The sequence below is a fragment of the Misgurnus anguillicaudatus genome, chromosome 24 (assembly GCF_027580225.2).
Source record: "Misgurnus anguillicaudatus chromosome 24, ASM2758022v2, whole genome shotgun sequence".
Taxonomy (NCBI): Eukaryota; Metazoa; Chordata; class Actinopteri; order Cypriniformes; family Cobitidae; genus Misgurnus; species Misgurnus anguillicaudatus.
The window spans coordinates 40,203,051-40,227,344 of NC_073360.2; the positions used below are offsets into that span (position 1 = coordinate 40,203,051).

The following is a 24,294-nucleotide window of genomic DNA, read 5'->3' on the forward strand; positions in this document are numbered from 1 at the left end:
TAAAGTTACAGTCTGCCGCTGAGTCGCATACAATAGTCACATGTGTCCTCATAAACCATGAGTAAACACACACAAATGTTGTAAAGTTGTAGTCTACCGCTAAGTCAAATTATAGCTCATTTCTGTTTTTTTTCTGTCTTCCTGCTCGTCCATGAGCCTGTCGTTTCAGGAAGTGAAGTCACATCTCCTAAAGAGGTTTGTTAATCATTTTGTCAAATTTGTGTCACACGTGTTATAATTTGATCTGAAGTGAAATTGTAATTCCTACTAAATGTGATTCCGCAGTTAACATGTTAAAACACCTGTGTGTTAACAGTATACGGAAAGGCTTGTGTCCTCATAAACCTTGAGTAAACATACACGTACAATAGTCACATGTGTCCTCATAAACCATGAGTAAACACACACAAGTGTTGTAAAGTTAAAGTCTACCGCTGAGTCAAGTACAATAGTCACATGTGTCCTCATAAACCATGAGTAAACACACACAAGTGTTGTAAAGTTATAGTCTACCGCTGAGTCATGTACAATAGTCACATGTGTCCACATAAACCATGATTACACACACACAAGTGTTGTAAACTTATAGTCTACCGCTGAGTCAAGTACAATAGTCACATGTGTCCTCATAAACCATGAGTAAACACACACAAGGGTTGTAAAGTTATAGTCTACCGCTGAGTCACGTACAATAGTCACATGTGTCCTCATAAACCATGAGTAAACACACACAAGTGTTGTAAAGTTATAGTCTACTGCTGAGTCACGTTCAATAGTCACATGTGTCCTCATAAACCATGAGTAAACACACACGTACAATAGTCACATGTGTCCTCATAAACCATGAGTAAACACACACAAGTGTTTTAAAGTTAAAGTCTACCGCTGAGTCACGTACAATAGTCACATGTGTCCTCATAAACCATGAGTAAACAAACACAAGTGTTGTAAACTTATAGTCTACTGCTGAGTCAAGTACAATAGTCACATGTGTCCTCATAAACCATGAGTAAACACACACAAGTGTTGTAAAGTTATAGTCTACTGCTAAGTCACGTTCAATAGTCACATGTGTCCTCATAAACCATGAGTACACACACACAAGTGTTGTAAACTTATAGTCTACTGCTGAGTCAAGTACAATAGTCACATGTGTCCTCATAAACCATGAGTAAACACACACAAGTCTTGTAAAGTTAAAGTCTACCGCTGAGTCACGTACAATAGTCACATGTGTCCTCATAAACCATGAGTAAACAAACACAAGTGTTGTAAAGTTATAGTCTACTGCTAAGTCACGTTCAATAGTCACATGTGTCCTCATAAACCATGAGTAAACACACACAAGTTTGTAAAGTTATAGTCTACTGCTGAGTCAAGTACAATAGTCACATGTGTCCTCATAAACCATGAGTAAACACACACAAGTTTGTAAAGTTATAGTCTACTGCTGAGTCAAGTACAATAGTCACATGTGTCCTCATAAACCATGAGTAAACACACACAAGTTTGTAAAGTTATAGTCTACTGCTGAGTCAAGTACAATAGTCACATGTGTCCTCATAAACCATGAGTAAACACACACAAGTCTTGTAAAGTTACAGTCTACCGCTGAGTCGCATACAATAGTCACATGTGTCCTCATAAACCATGAGTAAACACACACAAATGTTGTAAAGTTGTAGTCTACCGCTAAGTCAAATTATAGCTCATTTCTGTTTTTTTTCTGTCTTCCAGCTCGTCCATGAGCCTGTCATTTCAGGAAGTGAAGTCACATCTCCTAAAGAGGTTTGTTAATAATTTTGTCAAATTTGTGTCACACGTGTTATAATTTGATCTGAAGTGAAATTGTAATTCCTACTAAATGTGATTCTGCAGTTAACATGTTAAAACACCTGTGTGTTAACAGTATACGGAAAGGCTTGTGTCCTCATAAACCTTGAGTAAACATACACGTACAATAGTCACATGTGTCCTCATAAACCATGAGTAAACACACACAAGTGTTGTAAAGTTATAGTCTACTGCTGAGTCAAGTACAATAGTCACATGTGTCCTCATAAACCATGATTACACACACACAAGTGTTGTAAACGTATAGTCTACCGCTGAGTCAAGTACAATAGTCACATGTGTCCTCATAAACCATGATTACACACACACAAGTGTTGTAAACTTATAGTCTACTGCTGAGTCACGTTCAATAGTCACATGTGTCCTCATAAACCACGAGTAAACACACACGTACAATAGTCACATGTGTCCTCATAAACCATGAGTAAACAAACACAAGTGTTGTAAAGTTATAGTCTACTGCTAAGTCACGTTCAATAGTCACATGTGTCCTCATAAACCATGAGTACACACACACAAGTGTTGTAAACTTATAGTCTACTGCTGAGTCAAGTACAATAGTCACATGTGTCCTCATAAACCATGAGTAAACACACACAAGTCTTGTAAAGTTATAGTCTACCGCTGAGTCAAGTACAATAGTCACATGTGTCCTCATAAACCATGAGTAAACACACACAAGTCTTGTAAAGTTAAAGTCTACCGCTGAGTCACGTACAATAGTCACATGTGTCCTCATAAACCATGAGTAAACAAACACAAGTGTTGTAAAGTTATAGTCTACTGCTAAGTCACGTTCAATAGTCACATGTGTCCTCATAAACCATGAGTAAACACACACAAGTCTTGTAAAGTTACAGTCTACCGCTGAGTCGCATACAATAGTCACATGTGTCCTCATAAACCATGAGTAAACACACAAATGTTGTAAAGTTGTAGTCTACCGCTAAGTCAAATTATAGCTCATTTCTGTTTTTTTCTGTCTTCCAGCTCGTCCATGAGCCTGTCGTTTCAGGAAGTGAAGTCACATCTCCTAAAGAGGTTTGTTAATAATTTTGTCAAATTTGTGTCACACGTGTTATAATTTGATCTGAAGTGAAATTGTAATTCCTACTAAATGTGATTCCGCAGTTAACATGTTAAAACACCTGTGTGTTAACAGTATACGGAAAGGCTTGTGTCCTCATAAACCTTGAGTAAACATACACGTACAATAGTCACATGTGTCCTCATAAACCATGAGTAAACACACACAAGTGTTGTAAAGTTATAGTCTACTGCTGAGTCACGTTCAATAGTCACATGTGTCCTCATAAATCACGAGTAAACACACACGTACAATAGTCACATGTGTCCTCATAAACCATGAGTAAACACACACAAGTCTTGTAAAGTTATAGTCTACCGCTGAGTCAAGTACAATAGTCACATGTGTCCTCATAAACCATGAGTAAACATACACAAGAGTTGTTAAGGTAAAGTCTACAGCTGATTCATGTACAATAGTCAAATGTGTCCTCATAAACCAGGAGTAAACACACACAAGTGTTGTAAAGGAAAAGTCTACCGCTAAGTCACGTACAAAATTCACATGTGTCCTCATAAACCATGAGTAAACACACAGAAGAGTTGTAAAGGTAAAGTCTACCGCTGATTCATGTACAATAGTCACATGTGTCCTCATAAACCATGAGTAAACATACACAAGAGTTGTAAAGTTAAAGTCTACCGCTGATTCATGTACAATAGTCAAATGTGTCCTCATAAACCAGGAGTAAACACACACAAGTGTTGTAAAGGAAAAGTCTACCGCTAAGTCACGTACAAAATTCACATGTGTCCTCATAAACCATGAGTAAACACACAGAAGTGTTGTAAACTTATAGTCTACTGCTGAGTCACGTACAATAGTCACATGTGTCCTCATAAACCATGAGTAAACACACACAAGTGTTGTAAAGTTACAGTCTACTGCTGAGTCAAGTACAATAGTCACATGTGTCCTCATAAACCATGAGTAAACACACACAAGTCTTGTAAAGTTATAGTCTACTTGCTGAGTCATGTACAATAGTCACATGTGTCCTCATAAACCATGAGTAAACACACACAAGTGTTGTAAAGTTACAGTCTACTGCTGAGTCAAGTACAATAGTCACATGTGTCCTCATAAACCATGAGTAAACACACAGAAGTGTTGTAAACTTATAGTCTACTGCTGAGTCACGTACAGTAGTCACATGTGTCCTCATAAACCATGAGTAAACACACACAAGTCTTGTAAAGTTATAGTCTACTTGCTGAGTCATGTACAATAGTCAAATGTGTCCTCATAAACCATGAGGAAACACACACAAGTGTTGTAAACTTATAGGGCCGGTTTCCCGGACAGGGATTAGACTAGTCCTAGACTAAAACATTTTTAAGAGCTGTCCAAACTGAAAACAACTTGCACTGACATTACTTAAAATACATCAGTGCCTTTTGTTTTCCTCAAAATGCACACAGGTAATGTTTTTAGTAAGGCATGTTTGTTAAAACTAGTTATATTTCCTAATTAAACTAAGGCCTAGTCCTGGATTAAGCTAATCCCTGTCTGGGAAACCACCCCATAGTCTACCGCTGAGTCACATTATAGCTCATTTCTCTTTTTTTTCTGTCTTCCAGGTTGTCCATGAGCCTGTCGTTTCAGGAAGTGAAGTCACATCTCCTAAAGAGGTTTGTTAATAATTTTGTCAAATTTGTGTCACACGTGTTATAATTTGATCTGAAGTGAAATTTCTAATTCCTACTAAATGTGATTCTGCAGTTAACATCCTAAAACACCTGTGTGTTAACAGTATACGGAAAGGCTTGTGTCCTCATAAACCATGAGTAAACACACACGTACAATAGTCACATGTGTCCTCATAAACCATGAGTAAACACACAAAAGTCTTGTAAAGTTATAGTCTACCGCTGAGTCACATTATAGCTCATTTCTCTTTTTTTTCTGTCTTCCAGCTTGTCCATGAGCCTGTCGCTTCAGGAAGTGAAGTCACATCTCCTAAAGAGGTTTGTTAATAATTTTGTCAAATTTGTGACACACGTGTTATAATTTGATCTGAAGTGAAATTTTCTAATTCCTACTAAATGTGATTCCGCAGTTAACATGTTAAAGCACCTGTGTGTTAACAGTATACGGAAAGGCTTGTGTCCTCATAAACCATGAGTAAACACGCACACGTGTTGTAAAGTTATGGTCTACTGCTGAGTCACGTACAATAGTCACATGTGTCCTCATAAACCAGGAGTAAACACACACAAGTGTTGTAAAGTTATAGTCTACCGCTGAGTCAAGTACAATAGTCACATGTGTCCTCATAAACCATGAGTCAACACACACAAGGGTTGTAAAGTTATAGTCTACTGCTGAGTCACGTTCAATAGTCACATGTGTCCTCATAAACCATGAGTAAACACACAGAAGTGTTGTAAACTTATAGTCTACCGCTGAGTCAAGTACAATAGTCACATGTGTCCTCATAAACCATGAGTCAACACACACAAGGGTTGTAAAGTTATAGTCTACTGCTGAGTCACGTACAATAGTCACATGTGTCCTCATAAACCATGAGTAAACACACACGTACAATAGTCACATGTGTCCTCATAAACCATGAGTAAACACACACGTACAATAGTCACATGTGTCCTCATAAACTATGAGTAAACATACACAAGTTTGTAAAGTTATAGTCTACCGCTGAGTCACATTATAGCTCATTTCTCTTTTTTTCTGTCTTCCAGCTTGTCCATGAGCCTGTCGCTTCAGGAAATGAAGTCACATCTCCTAAAGAGGTTTGTTAATAATTTTGTCAAATTTGTGTCACACGTGTTATAATTTGATCTGAAGTGAAATTGTAATTCCTACTAAATGTGATTCTGCAGTTAACATCCTAAAACACCTGTGTGTTAACAGTATATGGAAAGGCTTGTGTCCTCATAAACCATGAGTAAACACACACGTTCAATAGTCACATGTGTCCTCATAAACCATGAGTAAACACACACAAGTGTTGTAAAGTTACAGTCTACTGCTGAGTCAAGTACAATAGTCACATGTGTCCTCATAAACCATGAGTAAACACACACAAGTTTGTAAAGTTATAGTCTACTTGCTGAGTCACGTACAATAGTCACATGTGTCCTCATAAACCATGAGTAAACACACACAAGTGTTGTAAAGTTACAGTCTACTGCTGAGTCAAGTACAATAGTCACATGTGTCCTCATAAACCATGAGTAAACACACACAAGTGTTGTAAAGTTATAGTCTACTGCTGAGTCATGTACAATAGTCACATGTGTCCTCATAAACCATGAGTAAACACACACAAGTGTTGTAAAGTTACAGTCTACTGCTGAGTCAAGTACAATAGTCACATGTGTCCTCATAAACCATGAGTAAACACACACAAGTGTTGTAAAGTTATAGTCTACTGCTGAGTCATGTACAATAGTCACATGTGTCCTCATAAACCATGAGTAAACACACACAAGTGTTGTAAAGTTACAGTCTACTGCTGAGTCAAGTACAATAGTCACATGTGTCCTCATAAACCATGAGTAAACACACACAAGTTTGTAAAGTTATAGTCTACTTGCTGAGTCACGTACAATAGTCACATGTGTCCTCATAAACCATGAGTAAACACACACAAGTGTTGTAAAGTTATAGTCTACTTGCTGAGTCACGTACAATAGTCACATGTGTCCTCATAAACCATGAGTAAACACACACAAGTGTTGTAAAGTTACAGTCTACTGCTGAGTCACGTTCAATAGTCACATGTGTCCTCATAAATCACGAGTAAACACACACGTACAATAGTCACATGTGTCCTCATAAACCATGAGTAAACACACACAAGTTTGTAAAGTTATAGTCTACTTGCTGAGTCACGTACAATAGTCACATGTGTCCTCATAAACCATGAGTAAACACACACAAGTTTGTAAAGTTATAGTCTACTTGCTGAGTCACGTACAATAGTCACATGTGTCCTCATAAACCATGAGTAAACACACACAAGTGTTGTAAAGTTACAGTCTACTGCTGAGTCAAGTACAATAGTCACATGTGTCCTCATAAACCATGAGTAAACACACACAAGTTTGTAAAGTTATAGTCTACTTGCTGAGTCATGTACAATAGTCACATGTGTCCTCATAAACCATGAGTAAACACACACAAGTGTTGTAAAGTTACAGTCTACTGCTGAGTCAAGTACAATAGTCACATGTGTCCTCATAAACCATGAGTAAACACACACAAGTTTGTAAAGTTATAGTCTACTTGCTGAGTCATGTACAATAGTCACATGTGTCCTCATAAACCATGAGTAAACACACACAAGTGTTGTAAAGTTATAGTCTACTGCTGAGTCATGTACAATAGTCACATGTGTCCTCATAAACCATGAGTAAACACACACAAGTGTTGTAAAGTTACAGTCTACTGCTGAGTCAAGTACAATAGTCACATGTGTCCTCATAAACCATGAGTAAACACACACAAGTTTGTAAAGTTATAGTCTACTTGCTGAGTCATGTACAATAGTCACATGTGTCCTCATAAACCATGAGTAAACACACACAAGTGTTGTAAAGTTACAGTCTACTGCTGAGTCAAGTACAATAGTCACATGTGTCCTCATAAACCATGAGTAAACACACACAAGTTTGTAAAGTTATAGTCTACTTGCTGAGTCATGTACAATAGTCACATGTGTCCTCATAAACCATGAGTAAACACACACAAGTGTTGTAAAGTTATAGTCTACTGCTGAGTCATGTACAATAGTCACATGTGTCCTCATAAACCATGAGTAAACACACACAAGTGTTGTAAAGTTACAGTCTACTGCTGAGTCAAGTACAATAGTCACATGTGTCCTCATAAACCATGAGTAAACACACACAAGTCTTGTAAAGTTATAGTCTACTTGCTGAGTCACGTACAATAGTCACATGTGTCCTCATAAACCATGAGGAAACACACACAAGTCTTGTAAACTTATAGTCTACCGCTGAGTCAAGTACAATAGTCACATATGTCCTCATAAACCATGAGTAAACACACACAAGTTTGTAAAGTTATAGTCTACTTGCTGAGTCATGTACAATAGTCACATGTGTCCTCATAAACCATGAGTAAACACACACAAGTGTTGTAAAGTTACAGTCTACTGCTGAGTCAAGTACAATAGTCACATGTGTCCTCATAAACCATGAGTAAACACACACAAGTTTGTAAAGTTATAGTCTACTTGCTGAGTCATGTACAATAGTCACATGTGTCCTCATAAACCATGAGTAAACACACACAAGTGTTGTAAAGTTACAGTCTACTGCTGAGTCAAGTACAATAGTCACATGTGTCCTCATAAACCATGAGTAAACACACACAAGTTTGTAAAGTTATAGTCTACTTGCTGAGTCATGTACAATAGTCACATGTGTCCTCATAAACCATGAGTAAACAAACACAAGTGTTGTAAAGTTATAGTCTACTGCTGAGTCAAGTACAATAGTCACATGTGTCCTCATAAACCATGAGTAAACACACACAAGTTTGTAAAGTTATAGTCTACTTGCTGAGTCATGTACAATAGTCACATGTGTCCTCATAAACCATGAGTAAACAAACACAAGTGTTGTAAAGTTATAGTCTACTGCTGAGTCAAGTACAATAGTCACATGTGTCCTCATAAACCATGAGTAAACACACACAAGTTTGTAAAATTATAGTCCACTTGCTGAGTCATGTACAATAGTCACATGTGTCCTCATAAACCATGAGTAAACAAACACAAGTGTTGTAAAGTTATAGTCTACTGCTGAGTCAAGTACAATAGTCACATGTGTCCTCATAAACCATGAGTAAACACACACAAGTTTGTAAAGTTATAGTCTACTGCTGAGTCAAGTACAATAGTCACATGTGTCCTCATAAACCATGAGTAAACAAACACAAGTGTTGTAAAGTTATAGTCTACTGCTGAGTCAAGTACAATAGTCACATGTGTCCTCATAAACCATGAGTAAACACACACAAGTTTGTAAAGTTATAGTCCACTTGCTGAGTCATGTACAATAGTCACATGTGTCCTCATAAACCATGAGTAAACACACACAAATGTTGTAAACTTATAGTCTACCGCTAAGTCACATTATAGCTAATTTCTCTTTTTTTCGGTCTTCCAGCTCGTCCATGAGCCTGTCGCTTCAGGAAGTGAAGTCACATCTCTTAAAGAGGTTTGTTAATAATTTTGTCAAATTTGTGTCACACGTGTTATAATTTGATCTGAAGTGAAATTTTCTAATTCCTACTAAATGTGATTCAGCAGTTAACTTGTTAATTAACGGACAAGTTCGGTGTTTTACACTTAAAGCCCTGTTTTCAGATTGTTTATGATGAAATAGAACGGTTTTGACTGAAATTTGGAGATATGATGCTGGGCCGAGAATTTTCGGGTGTTTGTTGTATCACCCCCACCTCTACAATGGGTGTAAAGGTGCACAGGAACAATCCTTCCTAAAATGCATTAAACTTTCGTTTACTTTCATTTAATGCATTTTAAGAAGGATTGTTCCAGTGCACCTATGCAGCCATTGTAGAGGTGGGGATCATGATACAAAAAACACCCTAAAATTCTCGGCCCAGCATCATATGTCCAAATTTCAGTCAAAACCGTTCTATTTCATCATAAACAATCTGAAAACAGGGCTTTAAGTGTAAAATACCGAACTTGTCCTTTAAAAACTCCTTCACTAGCATTAAATAAGACCCATCCAATTTAGCTACTGCCATCTATTAGCAGCTGTGCATAATGATGAACTTGAATGCATTTAGGAGATTGCAGGTATTCACACTAATTTGTCCCTGGCATTAATTTGAGACTGGGATTTATTTGTCCACGATGTCCACGCCCCCGGCCACCATCAGAGGCCCGGCGTTTATTTGAATACCGGTCTTTATTTGAGGAATTACTTTATGATGTTTTATTAACAAAGTTAAGGAGGAGCAGGTTCAGATAATTAACCAAATGGTTACACTTTATTTTACTAAGTACAGTTGAAAGAAAAGGTTTATGAACCCTTTGAGCTTACTTGGATTTCTTCATAAATTGGTCATAAAATGTGTTCTGATCTTCATCTAAGTCACAACAATAGAGAAACACAGTCTGCTTAAACTAATACCACACAAAAATTATACGTTTTCATGTTTTTATTGAACACAACATGTAAATATTCATAGTGCAGGGTGGAAAAAGTATGTGAACCTTTGGGTTTAATAACTGGTTGACCCTCCTTTGGCAGCAATAACCTCAACCAAACATTTCCTATAGTTGCAGATCAGACCTGCACAACGGTCAGGAGAAGTTTTGGACCATTCCTTTTTACAAAAGTGTTTCAGTTCAGCAATATTCTTGGGATGTCTGGTGTGAATCGCTCTCTTGAGGTCATGCCACAGCATCTCAATGGGGTTGAGGTCAGGACTCTGACTGGGCCACTCCAGAAGGCGTACTTTCATCTGTTGAAGCCATTCTGTTGTTGATTTACTTCTATGCTTTGCGTCGTTGTCCTGTTGCATCGTCCATCCTCTGTTAAGCTTCAGTTGGTCTTAAGTTTTTCTGCAAAATGTCTTGATAAACTTTGGAATTCATTTTTCCATCGATGACAGTACTCTGTCCAGGGCCTGAGGCAGCAAAGCAGCCCCAAACCATGATGGCCCCTCCACCATATTTCACAGTTGGGATGAGGTTTTGATGTTGGTGTGCTGTGCCTTTTGTTCTCCACACATAGCATTGTGTGTTCTTTCCAAACAACTCAATTTTGGTTTCATCTGTCCACAGAATGTTTTGCCAGTAGTGCTGTGGAACATCCAGGTGCTCTTTTGCAAACTTCAAACGTGCTGCAATGTTTTTTTGGACAGCAGTGGCTTCCTCCGTGGTGTCCTCCCATGAAGTCCATTCTTGTTTAATGTTTTCCTTATTGTAGATTTGTCAACAAAAATGTTAGCATGTGCCAGAGATTTCTGTAAGTCTTTAGCTGACACTCAAGGATTCTTCTTCACCTCATTGAGCATTCTGTGCTGTGCTCTTGCAGTCATCTTTACAGGATGACCACGCCTAGGGAGTGTAGCAACAGTGCTGAACTTTCTCCATTTGTAGACGATCTGTCTTACCGTGGACACATGGACATCAAGGCTTTTAGATATACTTTTGTAGCCCTTTCCAGCTTTATGTAAGTCAACAATTCTTGATCGTAGGTCTTCTGAGAGCTCTTTTGTGCGAGGCATGGTTCACATCAGACAATGCTTCTTCAGAACAGCAAACTCAAAACTGGTGTGTTTTTTATTGGACAGGGCAGCTTTAATCAGCACATCCAATCTCATCACATTGATTGGACCCCAGGTTGGCTGACTCCTGGCTCCAATTAGCCCTTGGAGAACTCATTAGCCTAGGGTTTCACATACTTTTTCCACCCTGCACTATGAAAACATATAATGTTTGTGCGGTATTAGTTTAAGCAGACTGTTTTTCTCTATTGTTGTGACTTAGATGAAGATCAGAACACATTTTATGACCAATTTATGAAGAAATCCAAGTAAGCCCAAAGGGTTCACATACTTTTTCTTTCAACTGTATAAATAACTTTGCAACTTCATGTCAACTAACTTTCATTAATTTGCAACTATACATCAACTAACTGTCATTAAAGTATTAGTAGACTGTAAGGGTTAGGAAAGATGTTAGGGTTAGTGGAATAAGTTGACATGCACCTGCAAAGATACTTGTAGACCAGGGGTTTTCAAACCTGTCCTGGAGGACCAGTAGTACTGCACAATTTGCATGTCTCCGTCATTAGACACACCTGGTTTAAATCTTCAGCTCATTAGTAGAGACTGTAAGACCTGAACTGGGTGTGTAAGGTAACTGAATGAGGTGTGTCACAAAAGGTAAACACACAAAATGTGCAGTACTTGTGGTCCTCCAGGACAGGTTTGAAAACCCCTGTTGTAGACAGTTAAATGTCTGAGGAGATTTAATCACAATAAAGTGTTAGTAGATATTAAGCAGACAGTGTACTAATTCTCTAAAGATTGGTAGTTGATAAGTAGTTGCAAAGTTACTTATAATTAGTAAAATGTCTAAAGTGGACTATCGAAATAAAGTGTCACCAGCCAAATTAGCAGAGGTGTAGAATTCCATGGACGTGGTAATCAAAGGGTACACGTCATGATGAAAAGGAAAATAAAACTTAATTTTGAAGAAACTGACAGAAAATGAACACATACTAGATTATTAATGAATTAAATGTTTTTAACAGATACCTCTAACGGGAATAGCTGCGTGATGAAGTGAAACTTAAGGGTTAATAAACACAAACTGAAGCAGATGTTGTAGAACATTATATTATCTTAAAGGAGTGTAGCTACTGTAGCATGTAAATAATGCACATAAATAACGTGAGCAAGAGCGAATCAGGCACGTGCCGCCTAGCTAGGTTGCTCAAACAACAAAATCACCACAGGGCTCGACATTAAGGCTTGTCTGGGACAAGTGGATTTTTTGAAGGACAAGTGTAAGAGAAAATTAGTTGTCCGACTGGAGAAGTTAAATTTCAAACAATGTTACTTAACGTTATGTGCCGTTAACGACAGAGCAGAACGCGCAGCGCAAACACCGAGCGGAATATTGAACAGAGAGCACAGTGCACCGACAAACACACAAACGCACGTTTACACCTTATGTTGTTACTAAAAAGCTGCACGCGCATGAAACCTGATCACCGAACATGGAGGAGCGAGACGGCATGGAGTGGAGAGTGATGTTTCTTCAGGCTCCGGTGTGAATATAAATGATTTTGAAACCGCATTTTCATCACTGTGTGTCAAAAAAGCCGATTTAAGTCCGTATTTTATCTCTTCTAAAGTTTGGTAAAAACACATAATGGGCTTGAAATCTTGTTTAAGAATCTGTTTTATAGTGAGAATCTCTCTTTCAGTGCGCCTATGTGTGTGTGCTGCGCGACAGCTGATTTGAATCTGACAGAGTTCGTCACTGTACATTAAAAATCCCACACAAACATTACAGCGTAAATGCTAGGTTTAAAATTTATTTTATATATAACAGATAATCTAGATACATTTACCCTAATAAGTTTTTTAAAACATGGTAATGTTTTAATGTTTTGCTTTAGTGTTTTAATGTCAGATCATTGAAATGTGGGAAAAAATTAAGAGAAAGGCAGCAGCAGATATAGCATCATTCTTCAGAAAGAGTAGCAAGAAACAGCCAAATGAATCTTAGTAAAATACATTTCAGTGGCCTACAAAATCCACGTGATTTTCTGGTCTCTATTGTTTTTTCAGCAATTGGAGATATAAATTCTGGTTTCAAAGTAAATTTCAAAAGTTTTATTTGATTAAATAGTAAAAAAAATGAGGTTGAATTATGACTATAAATTGTATGTTAATCTCAATTCATTTTAATTAAAACTGTAGAAAGTAGAAATTGTATGTTATACATCATTGTGATTATTGCACCTATAATACTTAATAGTATTTTAAGGTTGCATGATAGAGATTTTATGTGCCACCCCAGAGTAACTGGCACCTGCCTGGCCACCCCTATGAAAAATCCCTGGCTCCGCCACTGATTAGCAAAACACAAAAAATACATTATATTATAAATCTTTACCCGGACAAGTGACTTTTGTGCATTGACAAGTGAAACATAAATTTACTCCGAAGAACAAGTTCCTCAAAAAGTTAATGTCAAGCCCTGCACCAGCTAACTTGCATTACATTTGCAAGAACCACGTCTTTCTCTCACTTCAGCCGTGTGGCACGCGTGCCTGCTCACGATGTGAAGCACGTCTGCGCTATTCTCTGAAAAGCACTTGACAGGCTTTTGTGCAGTGCCTGAATTTGTGTAAATGATTTTTGTCAAAAAATAGAATTCTGGTTTATCTCAATCAGTTTCCCAGCTCATTCAAAAGCGACTTCAATACTGGTTTTGAAAATTAGCTCATCACTAATATCTTTATCCTCTATGTCTTTCATGAACTTGTTTTTTCCCCTCAAGGTAATAATGGTAAGATCCCAGCAGGAAGCTAGAAGGCCAGGCAGTGGCAATGATGGTAAGAAAATTCCTTTAAAAAAAAATAAAACAGAGTCCACGAAGTCTAAATTAAAATACTTAGTTAATTTTTAAGGAAAAATATTGAATATTGAAACTCTTTGGTTATTTTTAGCGCGATGCTAAATGGTCTGTTCAGATTCAATGGATTATGCTAAGCTATGCTAAAAAAACTAAAAAGTGGACGTGGTGCCATGCAGAAAGGAGGGGAAAGAGGGAAGACAGACAGACAACTTAGGATTCAGACAGTTTCAATTCGCTTCCATTGAGTTAAAAACACAATAAATGCACAGCCATTGGCACTCTGCATTGAAAACGTATAGATAAAACCACTGTTGCAGTTTGATAATCTAAGGCTTATTCTGTGGCATTTATATAAGCCTTTTGACGGGTTGTGTCAAGGAGTTGTAAAAATCACTCACTAAAATGAATGAATAACATTTGTGCCGAAATCTTATTACAAAGCAAAAACAAACATTTTCTTTCGATTCATGAACGTTTCTCTCAGTTAATGTATGTGATCTCACAGTCTAAAGCGTCTGTCATAACATGCTGTTGTGAATAATTAAAGGAGCGGTGAATCAAATACTTAATTTTAACTTGATAATTTGTTATATAAGAGGTCATCATACTTAAATGAACATTCTGCAAGTTTCAGAACTGAAATGTGCTACTGAAATATAACAGTTTTTGGCACCAAGCCAGTATTACAAGCGAGTGTGGAATTCCAAAAAATATGACGTCAATGTAGAATTGAAGCACCTCCCCATAGCCAAATACACTTTTGTAGCCCCTCCCACAGCTTCGCGTGACACGTGTGTCTCAACAATAAGTAAACATGTCTTTAAAGATTGCCAAATGTAACCAAAATGACTTTTAAATACATTTTTTCTGAGAGACTTTTATTTTGACGCGGTGATCTAAAGTAACCATGGAAACGCATTTTCGGTTGTGGAAGAACCGTCTATGGGAATAATACAGACGTTGGATAACGGAGGCTCAACATTAGGAATGCGTGGATAAAGTTTGTTTTTGAAAAAGTTCCAGCTCGCGTGGGGAGTGTTTGTTGTGTACACGGATTCATTTGTAAAGAAGTCGATGCTGGATTTGCAGAGAGTCTGTGATTAAAAACACCACTAATATTGGATCTGACAAAAATGACACAGCAGTATACACATTAAGTTTATTTAAGTTACTGCGTTTCACTATTGCTTTGTTAGAAGAGATCGCTTGATATGTCTGTTGTAACATCCATGTCTAAACACGTATGTTTGACTGTTTTAATGTACTAAAAACATTAAACGATTAATAAAGGTACAACACTTAACAACACGACTGTAATTTAACGGTAGAAATATACAAAGTTAGTGATAAAGAAGGATTTATCAGCCGCAGTTTCTGATGCCCGCTTACTGTGTTGTATACGGTAATTTAGGCGAGTTGCGTTTGAAAGGTCAAACACTCCACAAAGCTTTTTTATCATATAACTGTGGTATGTAACGTTACGTGTATGTCAGAGCAACCTCACAAGCACACAAGAAATATGCAAAGTTATTGATAAGGATTTATCAGCCGCAGTTTAGATTCTAATGCACGCTTACTGTGTTGTATACGGTAATTTAGTCACGTCGAGTTTAAATTTTTGTTTCTACTTTACTATACGTATTGTCATTTATGTGTATCATTTTTAGCACCCAGAATCTTTTGTGGCTCAAACATATGTGTTCGGCTGCTATTTTTACACATTAACGTTTTTAAAACATTTCCCCACATGTAATGACGGGGAATGAAGCTGTCCAATCATAGCAGTGGGCGTTACGTCCAGGTCTTCAGTGCGGCCTGCCCCTTCAAACAAACCATTTCTCCAGACAGCCACTAATCCATGTTACAAAATAGCCTATTACTTATTGCTTTTGATGTTTTTAAATGTAAAAACCACGCGAACATCATAAGTAGACATCAGACAACAGTATAAAACAATAAAATCGACAAATTCACCGCCCCTTTAAGCTAAGGGCCTTCTCATAGGATAAGAACACGCAGTCTCATGAATAATTTTATAGACACTGAAGCGCTATCAATGTACTAGTTCTTTGCCACATGTGACGTCAACACAATGTAGATTTTAAACCCAGAAGATGAAAATAGCGCAGAAAGCTCAAAATTAACCAGCTTTCAGATGCTAACATTGTCTTCTATTATGTGCAAAGTAGTCTGGGGTTTCATGACCCTTTAATTCAGTTCAGTGTTGATTCAGTTTAAGTTCATTAACCATATAAAAAAAGTGAAATATTTTCAGATTTCAGGGCGCGGTTCCCCAATAACGCTCACTCTTAGCGCCCTAAGAAGACTCAAAAAGATATATCTTACCAAAGTTGTTTATGTTCCTAAGTGTGTTCCCCGAAGTGTCCCTTAGGAAGCTTCTTAACACGCTGCCTCTAAGTTGGACCTAAAGATGCCGCTGTCCCAAGTGAAGGTGCTGAATTATTTGAATTGATCACTCAGGGATTGATTTTCCACTTTATGCGAAGGTGCATTACGGCGCTATAAAAGACAACACGCTCTATAGAAATGGAACATTACTCAAATTATTCCAGTAACATATATTTTAACTTAGTTTAAGTTATCCATAAAATATAGACTATTAATTAAATTATCAGTAATACGGGTAGACGAACCACTTGTCACTTGTGCTGCTTCTTGACATGGGTTTAATGACTTTTAAAAATTATGTAATACATTTTAATACTAATAGGTACTTTACAACAAGAAATGGCTTTAATGGCTACTGAGATGTATGTGTGCATTTCTATATTTGAAGAGTTTCGTTGCAAAACGAGATAAATCCATTTTTTTACATTTTTGTCAAAACATGTTTATTATTATGTTATCATGTTATTATTTTGTTTTATGGTGCTACTTAGCTGTATTTTTTAAGTTATGAAGGTTTAAATCAAAACAAACCAACTGCATTTGAATTGAAGTTAATTGGAATGCACAACCAAAAAACGAGATTTCTGGACAATTAAAAAAACGGTGGTTATCTCGTTTTGCAACAAAACTCTTCATTTATTGTTCTTAATGCAGGGTATATACAGCAATCCTTAAGTTAAATTTACAACTTTTTAATACCTTTTTTAATACCTTTAGAATATTTTTTAAAACCACCACGACACTGAATTGCAAGTGTTAATCAGTGACCTTTCTATTATTTACACATATTTTGACATATATAACATACAAAAAGAATAGACATGGATTAAAGTAAAAAAAAAATTATTCTGACTGAAATGTTTTTCAGGCCAAGTCATATTCCTTTAACACTTTATGTAGGCGAGACCAGTAACATTTTAAGGGGAGATTTTTTTGCCATAAATTCCATATTGAAGTCTCCTGTTGCATATATAGGTAGCTGTAGTTTGCAGGGCATTTCAGATGCGAAGGCGAAACGACTAAATAACTCACTATATAAAAAGAAAACATGAATATCACCACCTTTAATGAATCTTTTATTAATTATTTATTAATTGTAAATGTATTTATTTTAGCATTTACTAATTTTTTTAATCAAAGTTGAAACTGTTAACATTAGTGAATGCACCATGAACTACCATCAATTACTGTAATGACATAAACAAGAATTCATTAATGCTTATATACTCTATATTTTTCATTGTTTGTTCATGTTACATAATGCATTTACTAATGTGAACAAATACAACTTTTCATATCATATTATTCAGTACCCATAAACGACTAATCCAGGGTCTGTTCTGTTCACACAACAGCTTACCGTCACAGCTATACAAACGTTATGTATGAATATAAACCCTGAACGAGCAACTCGAGTTAAAGTAGTGTACAAATCGCACAGGATGCCTGTAACCATAGTGAATGAAATTGAATGACTGTACATTTATCAACTAAATATTATGTTGCAATAGAGGCAGCGCTGATTTGCTATTTTATGCGCAATGTTTCTGCTGTTTACTTTCTCCTAAGACCTAAATGGTCGTGTTTATATGAGGATATTTGCAAAGATGGGATTTTTGAGGCATATGTGTTATTTAAGGCCAATAAAGCGGCAAAAATACTTACAACACAAGCTCAATGAGAAACGAATGCGCGGCTTGCGTGCTCCTCTGACACAGAAACAGCGGATGCATTTAGCACTGTATGTGTTTGAATGGCTTAAAATCCCTTGTTTTTAAACTGCGGTGCTTAAATATATGGACAAATGTTACGTTTGTGTGACCACACGAAAATGCAACTGCAAGAACCGACAGGTCGATGACATCAAAGTCCCGCGAGAGCATTTCGGAAGCAGTCTCCTCTTATGATTCCTCGTCAATCGCTTTCACAGGATTTGGATGTCATCTGCCTCTTGGTTCTTGTGGCGCCACATGAAGTTTACCCACAAGTTCAACATACCCATTGTATCAGCGGCTAGATCAGCATAGCATTAAAAAACGTGACGAGGATGATCACGTACGTGAGAAGTCATTTACCCCCAAAATACAGGACCCCTAATGTAGTCATACTGTGCAGAGACACGCAAGTTACCTGGCTGTTTGTGTTTCTTAGCCCCCGAACTGAAAGGCTTGCGAATCTTCATCATTTTGCTAAGCCAAGTCAATCTCCATTGGTCTTTTACACCTTTATCGATCTTCAAAACATCGGAGCCTTCCTGCTTTATAAGTTTGACCATGCTAGCTGAAATAAAGTTTTACCTCAGCTTAACGGGATACTACAGTCAGAAAACCCGGAGTGGATCCGGTGCGTAGTGATTTCAGTACGCTCCCAGTGGAGACAGGAACGTGATTTGGCTCCACTCCAGGCTTTGATAACATCCCAGAGACGAAAGATCTTTGATTATGTGCCCAGATATGCTAAAGCCCATATTTAAACGAACTAACGCGAACGCAGATAGAATTTCAATCAGAATAGGACACCTGATAGTCTGAAAAAATAATACCTAATTTGGAAAAAATAATACCTCTAAGCCGAATTTAACACTTTTAATGGCCTTAAATTTGAAAATTTTTATTTATCACTTTTAATACTTTTTAAAACCCCGCGGACACCCTGTAATGGTAAGTCAGTTATTTTTATAGTATGAATCATATTATATGTATAATATATAAATTTATTATGTATGCACGTATTAAAACAAACACTATAATGTAATAAAGACATACCATAATATAAAACTGTGATATGTATGAAATATTTAATAAATTGTATAATAGAATACATGATATTATTGCTTTTTAGTATAACCAATTCAAATCTTTAATCTTTCTAAATAAATTATAAATGTAACGTGATGAAACCGCTATAAACAGAGGGAACAGACTTCAATGGGGAACAACCTTCGACACAACACCAGCGCCGTCTTCGATTCATTAGTTCTGATACCAAATAAAGTCAACTGCATAAAAAGTCCTGTATCTAATGCAAACATATATTATTATAAGTCCTAAAATGTCCATAACATAAAATCATTGTCAACATACCATAGTTTGACTTGTACTGCGCTGCGCTGATGTCTAAAGACTGCTGCACAGTGGCGGCGATAGCGTTTTGCGCTCAAGCAATGCTAAGAGAGAGCTTACGAATGGTCCAGACGAACCTTCCGAAAGTGTGACTTACAGAAGATATACTTATGGCGCTTTTCCATTGCATAGTACTCCACGGTTTGGTTTAGTTTGGGTCGGGTCAGCTTACTTTTGGGAGCTTTTCCACTGGGTGCAGTACATAGTACCCAATACTTTCTTTCGTACCACCTCGGTTTGGGTACCAAGCGACCCGAGCTGATACCAAACATGACGCGAAAACACTGTAGGTCACTGATTGGTCTGAGAGAATATTCACTACAGCGTCATCGCTATAATGTAGCTTAGCTTTACCTGTGCTAGCTTGCGCTGTCTCAAGCAAACATGTTGTCATCTGTGCTATGCTATAAGTTCCCAAACACAAAATTGCATTAGGCAATGTAAAACAGAAACTGCATCATAAACAACAGTACTGTTTGCACATTAGGCTTCACAGAGGGCGTGCAACATCGGCAATTTGGCAAGTAGATGGTAAGCTGTTGATTCATTCTAAAATGCTTTTTTGCATAGTTGTGTTTGACACATGAAAACGTGTTGGGTTACGTATGTAACTGTTGTTCCCTGAGAAGGGAACGAGACGCTGCGTCTCCCTTGCCATACTTCCTGCGTCCCTGTAACACCGTCTTTGGCAATATTTTAGATAGCGTTATACTTCCTGGCTACCACCTCACCCTTTGTCGTTAAGCCTCACCATTGGTTGAATTTCTTATATGTGAAATATAAAAGCAGAACATACAGAGCAGAACATTGTCAGACTTGTTTCATTGGCCTCGAAAACACTGCAAACTCAGGAAAATGTGATGATTGACAAAGAGATAACAATAGCCACCTTCTGCCGCCTCGCGTGCTTAACACTCACAGCTTTGACCAAAATAATTTAACAGGATTATGTTTTGCAATAAACCTCCGTCTTGGCGTTGTGTACTGCATGCATTTGTGTTCACAGCGCCCAACATCTTGAGGTGTTGCAAGGTCCTCGTCTTTCGATCAAGATTTTGGTGTTATTAAAGTGTAAACATGCCTGTACTAATATTTTGATCTTTGAAATAAAGCATTTGGATTTATTTTGGTTTATTATTGGATTTTTCTTGTTTGCTGTTTTTCTTTTTTTTCCTGTAAGATCTGGCAACACTAGTCAGCAAACGCTCGTGCCTTTGTCATTTTCTGCAACGCGCATAAAGAAGACTTTTTCCCCTTCTAGGCATTTAAATTTTAAAATACTTCTTTTAAGTACTCCTAATAACAAAAAAGTTAGTCTGGAGCCCTGAATTACTAGACTTAAAAAAAAATTAAGTTAGTTTTTTATTCTACTTTTTTTAGGAAACCTGGCAGTATACAGTAAAAAAATTCCGTTGAAGTCAAAATGTTCAATAAATAAACTTAACAACAAATACTTTCCTCTTCACTTAAAGGCAGAGTAGGCAGGTTTAAGTCTAAAAAGTCTAAAACACTTTTTACCAAATTTGTTTGAACTGTCTTTATATTTCAATACATAAGTAAAATGTAAGTACCCAGAAAAAGAGAGTATAAAATCGAGTGTCTGTAGACCTCTCACGACTCATTTTTCCATTCACTCCACCTCCTCCCTCCTGGGTTTCTTCTAAAGCCACGCCCCCAAAACACATGAACGCGCGACTGCTTTGCTGGGAGAAGCATCATTTACCTCAGACGAGCGGAGAGGAAGGAGCACGGTGCATGTAGTAACATCACGTCAGAATCACATGTAATAATACACCTAACTTTATCACTATGAATATAAACAAATAGGATGCCTTTTAGTACTCACTATTAAGCAAGCATATCGATACTGGAAAAGTTTAAAATATATTTAGTTTGATTCGGTAACGAACAAGTTAGTTATATTTAGCCTATAAGACATCTAAAAATAGTTTTTTCATTACAATCAGTTACACTGTAATAAAGGTGAATTTCGTGGAAGATTCATAACATAAACAATGTTTTGCATGTAAGAGTTTCCGTGATGAAAGCATTGTTGACTCTGATGAGGACTACACTCCGGAGACAATACCACTACCGCATCGTCGACTCGAGGAAAAGCCATGCGATATTTACTCTCGTTTGATTTCTTCGTTTATTCCTTTTTTTTGCCTCGTTTGCCTTCGTTGACTGGATATTCAGGTACTGTGAGTTAATGCTCTTTCACTGCAGTACTTTTGCTCTTCATAGATTTCGTGCCCCGTGCACTGGATAATCAATCGGGTTTGCGCATGTGTGGGCAGATCCCGTAGCAACAGGGGTGGTGCCATGGTCGCGAGAGAGAGTGATAGTTGCGCAAGCCAATCATTTGTTTCGTCCCGAATGGAAATAATTAGCTGTGTTTAAAACAGTCGTGAAAGGTCTACAGACATTTGAGTTTTATACTCTGTTTTTCAGAGTACTTAAATTGTATAATAATAATAATATTTCTATATGTAGACAAAGCATTGTAAAACAATTATTTGCCTATCCATTTCCATAGAGCCTTTGAAAAGGAGGAAACCATGCCTGAAGTACCCATCTGAAGGAACAAACACTTGTCATAAATGTCTCTCAAAACAATGGTTTGGTAAATTTGGGTTTTATTTCATTCATGTAATGAGTTGGCTTACCTGTTCTTAACTTTGAACACTGTCATGCTTAATTTGAGTAAACATTACTTAAACAAATCTTTATATTAGTTCAGGCAGGGAACCAGTTCTGGTTAAAAGGTAAAAAAAATGGTAGTCAGTTATGTTAACAATTTATCATCTTGTTTGTTTTCAGTCTCTGGCAGAGGAAAGGGTACGCTCCAAAAACCCTGGACAAAAGCTGAAGTGAGTGGTAATGGACTGCATTTTATATAGCGCTTTTAACAGACCTATGCCCATCCAAAGCGCTTTACAATTTGCCTCACATTCACCCATTCACTCTCTCATTCATACACCGACGGTGGTGTGAGCCATGCAAGGGGCCATCCAGCTCATCAGGAGCAGCTGGGGTTAGATGTCTTGCTCAAAGACACCTCGACACTTGATCAGGTGGAGCCGGGGATTAAACCACCAACCTTCCGGTTTGTAGACAACCTACATGAACCACTGAGCCACTGCCGCCCCAGTGAACGCTGTAATGTGACACTTCAGATCTCACATCAGCAAAGGTTACTTGGCGTCAGTGAGAGAATGTGAGGTCTGTAAAAGATGTGAGCATCCAGTGCTACAAAATAGGACATAGCAAAATCTAAGAGAGTTTGTTTGAAACCGAGGGCTTACCTTTAAGCGCATGGAAAAGTGAGTCAAAATGTTCAGAATGTAATGCTGTTGATTTTAAAGTAACGTTTTGTAATTGCCGTCATTGAAGGAACACGCCAACATTTTGGGAATTTAGCTTATTCACCGTATTCCCCAGAGTTAAATAAGTCCATACATATTTTTCGGTGCCTGCTGTAACCCTGTCTGACGCAGCCCCTGCTAGCTTAGCTTAGCACAAAGACTGGAAGTGAATGGCTCCAGCAAGCATACTGCTCCCAATACGTGACAAAATAACACAAACATTTTCCCATTTATGTGTTGTGATTTGTACAGTCGCACCATGTACAAATAACAAGGTGATATGAGACACAGCCATCTTTTAACGAATACATACTGGGAACTATATTCTCAGAAGGCGAAGCACTGCTACTTGGGCGTAGTGATTTGCTCGCAGCCCCCGAGAAGCCCCCTGGTGAGGAGCAGAGAGTTCGGTCAGAGTTGTGCAAATCACTCCGCCCAAGTAGCAGTGCTTCGTCTTCTGAGAATATAGTTCCCAGTATGTATACCAGGGCTCGACATTGCGACTGTTTTGGTCGCATATGCGACCAAAATTTAATCTGTGCAACCTTAAAAAATATTTGGGAGCATTTTTGCGACTGCTTATTTTGTTGTGGTGTGACTTGATTTAGATAGTGTATGCTGTGTGCTGTTCCAGGTTCAGTGTTCTCTCCAGCATTACATAACCAATCAAATTTCACCATTAAGTTTTTGCGTTTAATGAAGAGCACAGATTGGTTAATATGAATGTCAATCATTCCTTGTTGCCGTGCTACGTTGGTACGCAAAGCGCGAAAATGTGAAAAAACGAACTGCGAGAATGAAGAGAACGAGACGACTACAGCCAATGTTACTACTGTATTAATGGAGGTTGCAGGTAAAACGGCGTTGGTGGCGGAATCCACACATTTTAAGCGCGAGACCTTGCTTGAACATGGCGAAAGTGCCAAAAACACAAAAAGTGTCATGACAAATGTGTTCATTATTGAAGGAGACACTGACCTGTCTATCAAATCAAATAGTGTTTGATGATGTATGAGCGCATCCTGCTTGAGGGACATCCGACAAACATCCTTTTGTAATGTCACAATTAATCAGTGTTTTACGTGTTTGCTAGATTTTTTATTGTAATCATAATTATGTTACCTATAATTGTTTAATTATTATTGCGGCTTTATTATTTAAACAGCATTTGGGTACTATTTTAGGAATCTGCAAAAAAAAAATTCAAATCCTGGCCATAGGATGTGTAAAGCCCAGTTGTGTTTATTTTTAATAAAATAAATCTATTAACTTATACATATTGTGGTGCTTCAAAATTTGGTGCTTCTAACTCTTTAAAGTTGGGAG

At 37.5% G+C, this 24,294-nt stretch overlaps 1 protein-coding gene and 2 long non-coding RNA genes across 3 annotated transcripts in view; 2 read left to right on the forward strand and 1 right to left on the reverse strand.

The window, feature by feature from the left end:
* The window catches only part of dync2h1 (dynein cytoplasmic 2 heavy chain 1), a 179,016-nt gene that overhangs the window by 44,975 nt on the left and 109,747 nt on the right, over positions 1-24,294 (reverse strand). The window lies entirely within an intron of this gene.
* Positions 146-2,897, forward strand: LOC141361419 (uncharacterized). The gene is made up of 3 exons (XR_012367477.1): positions 146-195; positions 1,738-1,788; positions 2,845-2,897. It is a non-coding gene; the product is annotated as an uncharacterized lncRNA (long non-coding RNA).
* Positions 4,856-22,709, forward strand: LOC141361577 (uncharacterized). Its single transcript, XR_012367704.1, has 6 exons — positions 4,856-4,908; positions 5,644-5,694; positions 9,103-9,153; positions 13,992-14,046; positions 22,140-22,221; positions 22,424-22,709. It is a non-coding gene; the product is annotated as an uncharacterized lncRNA (long non-coding RNA).